General features: G+C 44.1%; 1 long non-coding RNA gene across 1 annotated transcript in view; it reads right to left on the bottom strand.

Annotated features, from left to right (window-relative positions):
- Positions 1 to 1296: 1296 nt before the first annotated feature.
- Positions 1297 to 14466, bottom strand: part of LOC133634931 (uncharacterized) — a 109525-nt gene continuing 96355 nt past the window's right edge. Inside the window, exon 4 of the long non-coding RNA XR_009821995.1 lies at positions 1297 to 2162. This is a non-coding gene — a long non-coding RNA (uncharacterized LOC133634931). The remainder of the gene's footprint in view (positions 2163 to 14466) is intronic.

Here is a 14466-nt window from a genome sequence, read left to right as displayed (position 1 = left end):
CTTTTTGTGTTGAGCTGTTTAAAAGAGCATATTGTTGACAACACATTTCATTAAAGTGAATTAATTGTCCATTCATTGTGTCAATACCTGAAAGTGATCTGTCTAGAGCCGTGTTTTTCAACCTTTTTTGAACCAAGGCACATTGTTTGCGTAGAAAAACTCCAGAGGCACACCACTAGCAGAAATCATTAAAAAACGAAACTCAGTTGACAGTAAAAAGTCGTCACAATTGTTGGATATGACTTTAAACCATAACCAAGCATGCATCACTATAGCTCTTGTCTCAAAGTAGGTGTACTGTCACCACCTGTCACATCACCCCCTGACTTATTTGGAGTTTTTTGCTGTTTTCCTGTGTGTAGTGTTTTAGTTCTTGTCTTGCACTCCTATTTTGGTGGCTTTTTCTCTTTTTTTTGTATTTTCCTGTAGCAGTTTCATGTCTTCCTTTTGAGCAATATTTCCCGCATTTACTTTGTTTTAGTAATTAAGAATATTTCAGTTGTTTTATCCTTCTTTGTGGGAACATTGTTGATTGTCATGTCATGTTCGGATGTACAGTGTGGACGCCGTCTTTGCTCCACAGTAAGTCTTTGCTGTCGTCCAGCATTCTGTTTTAGTTTACTTTGTAGCCAGTTCAGTTTTAGTTTAGTTCTGCATAGCCTTCCCTAAGCTTCAATGCCTTTTCTTAGGGGCACTCACCTTTTGTTTATGTTTGGTTTAAGCATTAGACACCTTTTTACCTGCACAATGCCTCCCGCTGTTTCCGACATTTACAAAGCAAATAGCTACCGGCTGCCACCTACTGATATGGAAGAGTATTACACGGTTACTCTGCCGAGCTCTAGACAGCACAGACACTCAACAACAACACATCATTTGCAGACTATAATTACTGGTTTGCAAAAAATATTTTTAACCCAAATAGGTGAAATTAGATAATCTCTCACGACACTTGTGCGCCGTGGCACAGTGGTTGAAAAACACTGTTCTAGAGTACACTTATCAATGATGAAAAAATATATATCTCTGCTATATCGCGATTAATTTTGAGTTAACTATGAACACAATGCAATTCATCGCGATAAATATTTTAATCGTGTAACAGGCCCGTATTGGTATTTTTTAAATGTATTCCATCACTTGCTGTGACAAACACTCCTCTTCTAGTACATGTTTGGGTAACGTCCATCATGACAATATAAACAAAGACAATGGGTAGTTATGCTGGTTGGACCGATATTTTAATTGACCCGTTTTCATAATTTCAGGCGACGTGCCACCACCAAAGCTGTCCATTTTTTTTCATATAAAAAAGGAAAAGATAATTACATCATAGAGCTGAAGCGCAAAGACAGTACATTGTAAACCCAGCAGGATAAAATCCAATTAATCCCCACCGGATTTAACAGGGAAGTTCTCAAAGAATACAGTTCATTTTTTTCTCTTGCACTTTTTCAGGTCACTGAATAGAGGGTACAGGACGTTTACATGTCATGATTTATGGCTAAGTAACAGCCTTGTTAAAAAAAAAACTCCAATATCCAGTCTTTCTTACCTGGCCAGGGTCATCTGTTCATACCTGAAGTTCCCTTGGAAACTCATTTGGGTCAGAAAAAAGTCTCTTAATAATCAATTAAATTTGAACTTTGGTGCAATACTCTTTCGAGCATGTTTCTCTCCAGTCAAAGAGTTCCTCAAAGCTCAGTGGAAAACCAAAAAAAGTTAAATATTTTCTTTATAATAATAACCTCAAAAAGTTTGAGGTACTGTATGGCGTTACGTTTTAATGAGACACATCTTGACATTCAGTGAGAAAAATATAGGTATTTAAGTGCAACGTGTTAATTTCCTTCCCATTAATAAAAGGCCTTGTGCTCCCAGTGATAGGTCATTAAAATGAGAACCAATGGAATATTGAGAGTTTGACTGAAAGTTCACCTTGAACACAGCCCGAAACGCGACCCGACAAGACTGAGTATTGTTGAAAAATAAACAAAGTCAAACTGCTCGACGTCATGTCTGTTCTTGGTGGTCCATGGAACCCGGACGACAGGGGAAGACTCTCACGTTTGGCGCCCAACGTGGATGACGTGGATCCCCTGTGGGCTCTCGTAGGCACGCTCGCCGGCCTCGCAGCAAGCAGCCGGCAGCAATGCCGGCTCCTGCAGGTGTTGGCGGACCAGGTGGGGGGGGGGCGGCGAATGGCCCCCCCGAAGTTGTTGAAGAGGTTGAAGAAATTAAAGTTATAGAATTTAGTAAAGAAGTTGATGTTGGTGAAGAAGAAGAACAAGAAGAAGATAAAGACAAAGAAGAAGGAAAAGACAAAGAAGAAGGAAAAGACAAAGAAGAAGGAAAAGACAAAGAAGACAAAGAAGACAAAGACAAAGAAGACAAAGACAAAGACAAAGAAGAACAAAAAGAAGAAGAAACAGACAAAGAAGATGAAGAGGAAGAAAAAGAACAGGTGAAAAAAGAGGAGAAGACCGGGGGCACAGGTGGACCTGGCTTTCTTCACTTCCCGCTCCCTCAAAAGGGGGGCGGGGGGTAGACTCAACCGGTCGGAGTCCCGGCTTGCGTCTGGCGGTGGAGGACTGTGGGGAGGCGTGGCCGGCAGACCGACAGCGAGGCAGGGCACACCGGGGCCGACCCTGAGATGGCGGCGAGGAGGCGTCGCCAGCGGCGAGGCGCGCCGGGTTCGACGCCGAAACAAATATCAGTGTGTAAAAGGGCGGCAGCCGAGAACGTCAAGAGAAGGAGTTGGAGAGCCAGCAACACATGCAGCGCGGAGGAGCCAGAGAGCAAAGGCAGACGCAGACGACGCGGCAGGCTGAACGGCGTACCGACGAGCGAGCAGGGAAAAGGAGCTGAAAAGCGACCCGACGAGACTGAGTATTGTTGAAAAATAAACACCAGAGGCGGGGGAGGAAGATCCCCTGTGGGCTCTCGTAGGCGCGCTCGCCGGCCTCGCAGCAAGCAGCCGACAGCAATGCAGGCTCCTGCAGGTGTTGGCGGACCAGGTGGGGGTGGCGAATGGCCCCCCAAAGTTGTTGAAGAGGTTGAAGAATTTAAAGTTATAGAATTTAGTAAAGAGGTTGATGTTGGTGAAGAAGAAGAAGAAGGACAAGAAGAAGATAAAGACAAAGAAGCAAAAGACAAAGAAGAAGGAAAAGACAAAGAAGAAGGAAAAGATAAAGAAGACAAAGACAAAGAAGAAGAAAAAGACAAAGACAAAGAAGAAGACAAAGACAAAGAAAATGAAGAGGAAGAAAAAGAACAGGTGAAAAAGGAGGAGAAGACCGGGGGCACAGGTGGACCTGGCTGTCTTCACTTCCCGCTCCCTCAAATAGGGGTGGGGGGGAGTAGGCTCAGCCCGTCGGAGTCCCGTCTTGCGTCTGGCGGTGGAGGACTGTGTGGAGGCGTGGCCGGCAGACCAACAGCGAGGCAGTGCACACCGGGGCCGACCCCGAGATGGCGGCGAGGAGGCGTGGCCAGCGGCAAATATCAATGTGTAAAAAGACGGCAGCCGAGAACGTCGAGAGAAGGAGTTGGAGAGCCAGCAACACATGCAGCGCGGAGGAGCCAGAGAGCGAGAGGCAGACGAAGACGACGTGGCAGGCTGAAAGGCGTACTGACGAGCGAGCAGGGAAAAGGAGCTGAAAAGCGACCCGACGAGACTGAGTATTGTTGAAAAATAAACAAAGTCAAACTGCTCGACGTCATGTCTGTTCTTGGTGGTCCATGGAACCCGGACGACAGGGGAAGACTGTCACGTTTGGCGCCCAACGTGGATGGACCACCGGAGGCGGGGGAGGAAGATCCCCTGTGGGCTCTCGTAGGCACGCTCGCCGGCCTCGCAGCAAGCAGCCGACAGCAAAGCCGGCTCCTGCAGGTGTTGGCGGACCAGGTGGGGGGGCGGCAAATGGGCCCCCCCCCCCGAAGTTGTTGAAGAGGTTGAAGAAATTAAAGTTATAGAATTTAGTAAAGAAGTTGATGTTGGTGAAGAAGAAGAACAAGAAGAAGAAGGACAAGAAGAAGATAAAGACAAAGAAGCAAAAGACAAAGAAGAAGGAAAAGACAAAGACAAAGAAGAAGAAAAATAAGAAAAAACAGACAAAGAAGATGAAGAGGAAGAAAAAGAACAGGTGGAAAAGGAGGAGAAGACCGGAGGCACAGGTGGACCTGGCTGTCTTCACTTCCCGCTCCCTTAAAAAACGGGGGTGGGGAGTAGGCTCAGCCGGTCAGAGTCCCGGCTTGCGTCTGGCGGTGGAGGACTGTGGGAAGGCGTGGCCGGCAGACCGACAGCGAGGCAGGGCACACCGGGGCCGACCCCGAGATGGCGGCGAGGAGGCGCCGCCAGCGGCGAGGCGGGACACGCCGGGATCGACGCCGAAACAAATATCAGTGTGTAAAAGGGCGGCAGCCGAGAACGTCAAGAGAAGGAGTTGGAGAGCCAGCAACACATGCAGCGCGGAGGAGCCAGAGAGCGAGAGGCAGACGAAGACGATGCGGCAGGCTGAAAAGCGTACCGAAGAGCGAGCAGGAAGAGGAGCTGAAAAGCGACCCGAAGACACTGAGTATTATTGAAAAATAAACAAAGTCAAAACTGCTTGAAGTAATGTCTGTACTTGGTGGTCCATGGAACCCGGACGACAGCGGAAGTCTGTCACAGTACCTTATTTGAATTCTGACTATCATAGTAAGATTAGAATAATAGATTCCATGGAATAAAAAGATAGCCATCATCTTTTTTTCATCCATAAAAACTCAGACCCATGGCTTAAAGCAGTGGTCTCAGACACGCGGCCACGCGAGATGTTATTTTGCGGCCCCCACCTTAATATGAAAGTTTAATGTTAGTGTGGCCCGCAAGTTTTATATGAATGGCGCTTGACAGCGTTGTGTGCGGAGCTGAAAAAATCTACCAATCACGGTGGTTGGGGGGGATAAAAGGGGGGGATACAAGTTGGAAAAGTCGGCAAAAGTCCCCAAAATGTTCAAAATACCTACCCAAGTTCGAGTCCCACAAGTCCCGCTGCCGGCCGTGCAAGTCCCAGGATGCCCAAAATGTCCAAAACGCACCCAGCCAAGACCCACAGGAAGGCTGTGTGTGTCTCTCTCTCGCTCCCTCCCCCGGCGCCGCTGTAAACAGTCCGGGCCGGGGAGACGAGCGGTCCGGTAGCTTCCGAAGCACTCCGCCGAAGCACCGAGCGACAATACAAAAGTGTGGTGCACTGGACCCCAGTGCTGATACTCAGACAGAGAGTCGCTGGGCGAATCGGACGTGCAACACGTTAGTCGTGATGTCAGCCCGTTCGGGGCTAATTCTGCTACCGTAACTGTAAACTCCACGGCGAGCTCCCCCGCCGTTGGCTCCAGACAGAGACGATTATTGTTATTTGGGTCCAAAATGGCTCTTTCAACGTTCTGGGTTGCCTACCCCTGCGTTAGTGTAAAAGCAGCAAATGAGTGAAAGCGACAGAAACGTTGCCATGGAGTCTGATTTACTTATTTTGATGTTATTTTGTGTAAATAAAGACATTTAAAAATATGTTTTTTTAAGAAATCTTTTGCGACTCCCCCCTCCCCTGGACTCAGCATCCAGTGGCCCCCAGGGAAATTGAGTTTGAGACCCCTGGCTTAAAGGAAAACGATACGGGAAATACGTACATTAGATCCAAATTCACCTTCTGTATAGACGTGCGCTTGAATTGTGAAACACAAATTGTTTGCTAATGTGCGAAGATAAAATAAATGTCGTCTTAATGATTATCAGAAACCAATTCTAATACAAGAAAAATAACTATTCAGCTGTTTGTAGTTTATTTATGTATTTTTGACAATTACTACCGTATTTTTCGGACCATAGGGCGCACCGGATTATAAGGCACACTGCCGATGAATGGTCTATTTTCGATCTTTTTTTATATGTAAGGCGATTATAGGGCGCATTAAAGGAGTTATACTATTTACTTTATTTTCTAAGTTGAAAAACTTCCTTGTGGTCTACATAACATGTAATGGTGGTTCTTTGGTCAGAATGTTGCATAGATTATGTTTTACAGATCATCTTTAAGCTGCTTTCTGACAGTCGCTTCCGGATGCGCCGTTTTGTGGGCGGTCTTATTTACGTGGCTCACCTTCGGCAGCGTCTTCTCCCCGTCATCTTTGTTGTAGCGGTGAAGCGTGCAAGGACGGGAGTGGAAGAAGTGTCAAAAGATGGAGCTAACTGTTTTAATGACATTCAGACTTTACTTCAATCAATAAGGGAGCAGCATCTCCTCATCCGGAAACAATAACAAGGCCGGAAATGTGTCCCGTGAAAAACCGTCCGACCGGAACTCTCTAATAACTAAAGTTCCTTGGGTGAATAATGTAAACTCACTATACCGGTATGTTTTAGCGCTTTCATGGCAAGTTTACTGACAGATATAAGTAAGAACTTTACACTACTTTATATTAGAAATGGCAACAGCGGAGGATGAATGTCCCACAACAAGAAGATAGAGAAAAATAAGTTTATTGACTACGGCGTCGGTGTTGCTTCTTCATTGTTCATTAAACAAATTGCAAAAGATTCACCAACACAGATGTCCAGAATACTGTGGAATTTTGAGATGAAAACAGAGCTTTTTGTATTGGATTCAATGTGTCCGAATACTTCTGTTTCAACGATTGACGTCACGCGCATACGTCATCATACATAGACGTTTTCAACCGGAAGTTTAGCGGGAAATTTAAAATTGCACTTTATAAGTTAACCCGGCCGTATTGGCATGTGTTGCAATGTTAAGATTTCATCATTGATATATAAACTATCAGACTGTGTGGTCGGTAGTAGTGGGTTTCAGTAGGCCTTCAATACGGTAATGATCATTCAACAGGTTCACATAACACCGTCTTCTTGGCACTGGACTAGAAGCACAGGACCTCACCAAACAATCCAATCTCTACTGTGTTTGTTCATCAAAGTGGTTTGTCCTTCAGCCTTTTTTGAGGTGGAAAAAGTCGCAAATTAGATCTCTGTTTTGTTCACTTCAATGGAAGACTGTATTTGTTTTACACATATCTTTATCTTTCAAAGAATCAAAGTATATTGACTAGCTCTACATTCATGTGTACACCTAGTGAACATTGACCAAACAAGTAATGCTAATACATATCATCACAATCTGTTTATTTATGTCTTTTCTTTTTAAAAAAAAACCAAAACAACGGTATGAATGGACTGGTCTTCTACCATGTGCAAACTCGGACGTCAAAGAATCCTTAGTCAATGACAGCCCCACTAATAATCATGTATCAGCATTGTGCCCAGGGCCACCCACTTGTAGGTTTAAGATGTCCTCTCCTGCTCCAGAGTATGGCGTAGAAGAGGATGAAGCAGATTTTTAAAAGGTCACCTCCAAGCCTACTCGCGTATGTGGCGAAGGGCTAAGTACAAGAGCGAGTGCTAAAATGTGTCTCTTCAACGTGTTCCGTGCTGGATCTAAAAGGGAGTCCAAGAAGACGCATGCCTTGTTTTGACGAACAGAGTAACCACTCACTCGCACGGCCAGAGTTCTTTGATCTATTTCAAATTTCTACGACATGTGCTGGGCTTAAAAAGACTTCAGCGCTTGGAGTTTATGTGTCATTATCCTTTGTGACTATTTTTGGTATTATTTCTTGTTTGTTCTCTTTATTTTCTGTTCCATGTCCTGCCCGCACACCTGATTGTCATAAATTAGTTCTATTTAGTTCCTGTCACGATTGGGTCGCATCTTACTGTGGGGTTCGTTCCCCCGGGATGCAGACGGACAACTCCGGACAAGGCGTGCAGTTAGGAACATTATTTATTCCTCAAAAATCAAAGAAGTACAAAAACAGAAAACAAGCCGAAGGGACAACGTGCCGATCGCACTGGATGCAAAAGCTAACACTTGGCATAGACTAGAGATAAGGAATACTCACGTAACTGTGGCATGAAGCAAACAATGAAGCCAGGCCGACTGACCGGCAAAGGCAGGCTTAAATAGTCCCTCTGATTAGTGCTCGGAAAACAAGTGAGCATCCCAAGCACCAATCAGAGACAGGTGGAAACAATAAGCACTCATGGTAACTAAAAACAAACAAGGGTGCACAAAAACAGGAACTAGGGGAGTCCAAAACTAACAGAATATAACAAAAACATGATCCGGGCCATGGATCATGACAGTTCCACCTTGGTCCTTCCTTCAGTGCTGGATCATTGTACCTGGTAGTGGGGCTGGGCGATATATCGAGTTTGTAAGATGTATCGATATATTGTTAAACAAGATATGAATTAAGAAAATATCGTAATATCGATATAATTGATTTCACGTTAAAATGACCAAACATCGCTTATTTGTTGTGTTCCTTGTTTTCCCCCACTACCCTCCATGGGCTACTAAACCCCTCCACTTCCTCCTTCCAAGACGTGCTTGCACGTTTAAGAACATCCATAATTGGTTGGTTCTTTACTATGATGAGTCACGATTGGTTAGGGACAGGCCAATCAGAGGCAAGATAGGGCGGATCATCGAACCAGGAAGGGAAATTACAAAGTGCCCGCCGGCAAATGTATTTTTTTATTTGAGTTTGATACATTTTGTATTATTTGCACAACTATGTTATTTATTTTACGTAGAAATGGTAAATGGGTTATACTTGTATAGCGCTTTTCTACCTTCAAGGTACTTAAAGCGCTTTGACACTATTTCCACATTCACACACACATTCACACACTGATGGCGGGAGCTGCCATGCAAGGCCCTAACCACGACCCATCAGGAGCAAGGGTGAAGTGTCCTGCTCAAGGACACAACGGACGTGACTAGGTGGGTAGAAGCTGGGGATCGAGCCAGGAACCCTCAGGTTGCTGGCACGGAGACTCTCCCAACCGCGCCACGCCGTCCCCAAAGAAAGATTGTTTTTCTATTTTATTTATGTTATGTAATTCTGTACTACTTAAACAGTTTATTTTCTGTGCTGTTAATACCCATCTTGACTAACTGGCTTAGTAAAAATGCCACTGACTGTTTACAGTACAGTCGTCATCCACTTCAATTTCACTGAATATCGCTCAAAAATGAATATCTTTATATGTAGACTTTCACCGAAAAATATATCGAGATATATATCGAATATCGAGTTCAAGTAAAAATATATCGAGATATACTTTTCCGTCCATGTCGCCCAGCCCTACCTGGTAGTCTCCTTGGTGTGCCGTAATTGTTTGTTCTGTTTTTTGTTGCCATTAAATCTAGTTTTACCTACATCCCGCCTGCTGTTCTCTGCATCCTTGGGGTCACGCTGCAAGATAGTGACATTATGGCTATATTGTGGAGTCTGCCGACAGAGGGTTAAGCTTTAATCCATCCACGTGCGTCCAAGATACCCACTCAAAATTCAGCTCAGACATATTTCCAACCAGATTCTTGCTCTTGATTCGGATGTTAACATACACTTGCTACTAAGCAGAGACATCCTGAAGACACATACAGTTCGCAACCAGATCAACGGTCCAGGCAATGCACCATTCGTCCAGAAAAACAGATCTAAAATGTGTTGTCATCAGAGACGTTCATGGAGGTGCCCAGATAACATTACAGGTGAGCAACTCCACAACATCCACAGCTATGCAAAACCATGAGCAAGACGAAAGAGTCATTAAAATATGCAGCAGCAGACAATGATGGGCAAGATGACTCAGAGAAGGTCGATATCAATCAGAAGGATCCAGAATCTTCCAGGTGACGGCAAAGAGAAGCCTTCAATAAAGCTGAAGTATCTTCATCAGAAAAAGGAAAATCACCAAAATCCTTCCATGCAGGATGCACAGTCACAACTTCCTGGCCTGTGTGCCTAGAAGGATTGACCGTAATCTGATGGCAAACCTACTTGGTCAGAGGCTTCAAGTTGTAACCCCATTTCACCTATGTAGGTGTTGACGCTTTTGGACCTTCCTCTCACCTCGAACATGGGGAGGACACATCAACCCTAGAGGATGCGCCTATGTATTGTTCAAGACGAGGTTTGAAAGATGTTTCGACGTATTGATACGGAAGTAGTTTTTCTTCCATCTTCAAGGACTCATTGTAGTAGTTAAGTGTTTGGCATGTTAAAAGACCACAGGTGGAGAGTGTCACACCCTCATTGTCGTTATGTGTGTGGTATTGTTGTTTATGCAATGGCTTCGTCTTGTGGTTGGATTCACTCATTGCAGATAGTGTCTTTTGATAAGGTATTTCCTCATGCTGCGTGCCCTGAACCAGAAGTAGAAAGGTCCATGTCTTCAACAATTTGTTGATAAGTTCTCATGTCTTACGGTTTGCTTCATTCACTTCAAGTAACATTTGTATGTGTACTAATTTGACAAAACAATGACTTAACTGTCACATATTTGGTTTTGATTGATTGATTGAAACTTTTACAGTATATATTTCGTACAATTGACCACTAAATGGTAACACCCGAATACGTTTTTCAACTTGTTTAAGTCGGGGTCCACATTATCAATCAATCAATCAATCAATGTTTATTTATATAGCCCTAAATCACAAGTGTCTCAAAGGGCTGTACAAGCCACAACGACATCCTCGGTACAGAGCCCACATACGGGCAAGGAAAAACTCACCCCAGTGGGACGTCGGTGAATGACTATGAGAAACCTTGGAGAGGACCGCATATGTGGGTAACCCCCCCCCCCCCCTCTAGGGGAGACCGAAAGCAACGGATGTCGAGTGGGTCTGACATAATATTGTGAAAGTCCAGTCCACAGTGGATCCAACACATCAGCGGGGGTCCAGTCCACAGCGGGGCCAACAGGAAACCATCCCGAGCGGAGACGGGTCAGCAGCGCAGAGATGTCCCCAACCGATGCACAGGCTAGTGGTCCACCCGGGGTCCCGGCTCTGGACAGCCAGCACTTCATTAATCAATTCATGGTACAAATATATACTATCAGCATAATACAGTCATCACACAAGTTAATCATCAGAGTATATACATTGAATTATTTACATTATTTACAATCTGGGGGGTGGGATGTGGAGGGGGGAGGTTGGGGCGGGGGGTTAGGTTTGGTTGATATCAGCACTTCAGTCATCAACAATTGCATCATCTGAGAAATGGACATTGAAACAGTGTAGGTCTGACTTCGTAGGATATGTACAGCGAGCAGTGAACATAGTGAGTTCAGAAAGCATAAGAAAAAGTATATACATTTGATTATTTACAATCCGGGAAGGTGGGATGTGGAAGGCAGGAGGGTGTTAGTCTAGGGTTGTAGTTGCCTGGAGATGTTCTTTTAGTGCGGGTTTGAAGGAGGATAGAGATGCACTTTCTTTTACACCTGTTGGTAGTGCATTCCATATTGATGTGGCATAGAAGGAGAATGAGTTTAGACCTTTGTTATATCGGAATCTGGGTTTAACGTGGTTAGTGGAGCTCCACCTGATGTTGTGGTTATGGCGGTCAGTTACGTTAAGGAAGTAGTTTGACATGTACTTCGGTATCAGGGAGGTGTAGCGGATTTTATAGACTAGGCTCAGTGCAAGTTGTTTTACTCTGTCCTCCACCCTGAGCCAGCCCACTTTGGAGAAGTGGGTAGGAGTGAGGTGTGATCTGGGGTGGAGGTCTAGAAGTAACCTGACTAGCTTGTTCTGGGATGTTTGGAGTTTAGATTTGAGGGTTTTGGAGGTGCTGGGGTACCAGGAGGTGCAAGCGTAATCGAAAAAGGGTTGAATGAGAGTTCCCGCTAGAATCTTCATGGTGCTTTCGTTGACCAGAGATGAGATTCTGTATAGAAATCTCATTTGTTGGTTGACTTTTTTGATTACCTTGGTTGCCATTTTATCACAGGAAAGATTAGCCTCTAGAATGGAACCTAGGTAGGTGACCTCATCTTTCCTGGTGATAACAATGTCACCCACTTTTATAGTGAAGTCACTGACTTTCTTAAAGGCCTACTGAAATGACATTGTTTTATTTAAACGGGGATAGCAGATCCATTCGATGTGTCATACTTGATCATTTCGCGATATTGCCATATTTTTGCTGAAAGGATTTAGTAGAGAACATCGACGATAAAGGTCGCAACTTTTGGTCGCTGAGAAAAAAAGCTTTGCCTATACCGGAAGTAGTGTGACGTCACCAGAGGAAGGACTCCTCACATTTTCCCATTGTTTACAATGCAGCGAGAGAGATTTGGACCGCGAAAGCGACGATTACCCCATTAATTTGAGCCAGGATGAAAGATTCGTGGATGAGGAAAGTAAAGAGTGAAGGACTACAGTGAAGTGCAGGACGTATCTTTTTTCGCTCTGACCGTAACTTAGGTACAAGGGTTCATTGGATTCCACACATTCTCCTTTTTCTATTGTGGATCACGGATTTGTATTTTAAACCACCTCGGATACTATATCCTCTTGAAAATGAGAGTCGAGAACGCGAAATGGACATTCACAGTGACTTTTATCTCCACGACAATACATCGGCGAAGCCCTTTAGCTACTGAGCTAACGTGATAGCACCGGGCTCAAATGCAGATAGAAACAAAATAAATAAATCCCTGACTGGAAGGATAGACAGAAAATCAACAACACTATTAAATCATGGACATGTAACTACACGGTTAATAATTCCCAGCTTGGCAAAGCTTAACAATGCTGTTGCTAACGACGCCATTGAAGATAACTTAGCAACGGGACCTCACAGAGCTATGATAAAAACATTAGCGCTCCACCTACGCCAGCCCTCATCTGCTCATCAACACCCGTCCTCACCTGCGTTCCAGCGATCGACGGCGCGACGAAGAACTTCACCCAATCATCCGTGCGGTCGGCGGCTAGCGTCGGCTAGCGCGTCTGCTATCCAAGTCAAAGTCCTCCTGGTTGTGTTGCTGCTGCCAGCCGCTAATACACAGATCCCACCTACAACTTTCTTCTTTGCAGTCTGCATTGTTCATTAAACAAATTGCAAAAGATTCACCAACACAGATGTCCAGAATACTGTGGAATTTTGAGATGAAAACAGAGCTTTTTTGTATTGGATTCAATGGGGTACCAATACTTCCGGTTCAATGATTGACGTCACGCGCATACGTCATCATACATAGACGTTTTCAACCGGAAGTTTAGCGGGAAATTTAAAATTGCACTTTATAAATTAACCCGGCCTTATTGGCATATGTTGCAATGTTAAGATTTCATCATTGATATATAAACTATCAGACTGCGTGGTCGGTAGTAGTGGCTTTCAGTAGCCCTTTAAGGTTGATGTGGGACCCAAATAGGATGGATTCCGTTTTACCTAAGTGTATGGATAGTTTATTGTCAGCGAGCCAGGTGCAAATTTTACAGAGTTCAGCACTGAAGATTATTTCCACCTGTGACTTGTCCTAGCTGGATACCAGCAGGGCCGATTCATCCGCAAACAGGAACAATTCTGCAGTAATATTCGTATGCATACGTTATCATGCTATCTTACGTGGTTAAGCCTACATTATTAGCATAGGGCTAATACGCTTACATGTGTCTGGTTGCATTAGCTCACAATGTCATTCTTTTTGTGATCTTTCAGCTCTACAAAATATTTAGTAAATTAAGGAAAACCTCCACTATGGAGTAATTTTGACTGTTTAGCTGATGGAAGAGCTAGTTCCAGCAGCTAGTGTATCCATGACAACATATAACATCAAATGTTTGTCTACCTAGAAGTTTGTACTTGACATTACTAAGAGTGTCCAATCATTAATTGTGTCCTCTTTTATTTTGCAAGCATAATAGTCACACAGGTCATAATTGCCTAATTAACTGATCTAAATGATAATGGACATTGTAATGATACTGGTCAATAAATATTTAAGTACAGCATGCTGCATAACCTTGAGAGATTCATTATTTCATTCATTTTCAACTGCTCATCCTGTTCAGGTTCACGGCTCAGCAGAAGCAGTAATCGTACAATGTAGGCTATTCTTTACCTGTCAATCACTGGGCAGTCATCCATTTGCTTGGGGTTTTGTGTGTGTGTGTGTGTGTGGGGGGGTATTAGTAGCTGGGGGTGTATATATATATATAGCTGTAAATATATATATATATATATATATATATATATATGTCTCTTCTTCATTCTTCTGCTTCGTCTCCTTCTTGTTGTGTGTGCAGTTGTGCACTGAGCTCACATTTCCCCATTGTTTACACCAGCAGCGAGAGCGATTCAGGCCGAGAAAGCGACGATTACAACATCAATTTGAGTGAGGATGAAAGATTCGTGGATGAGGAACGTGAGAGTGAAGGACTAGAGTGCAGTGCAGGACGTATCTTTTTTCGCTCTGGCCGTAACTTAGGTACAAGCTGGCTCATTGGAATCCACACTTTCTCCTTTTTCTATTGTGGATCACGGATTTGTATTTTAAACCACCTCGGATACTATATCCTCTTGAAAATGAGAGTCGAGAACGCG

Source organism: Entelurus aequoreus, linkage group LG19 (genome assembly GCF_033978785.1).
Source record: "Entelurus aequoreus isolate RoL-2023_Sb linkage group LG19, RoL_Eaeq_v1.1, whole genome shotgun sequence".
Taxonomy (NCBI): Eukaryota; Metazoa; Chordata; class Actinopteri; order Syngnathiformes; family Syngnathidae; genus Entelurus; species Entelurus aequoreus.
Note: the sequence above shows the minus strand (reverse complement) of the source record. Positions and strands in the feature narration are given on the sequence as shown.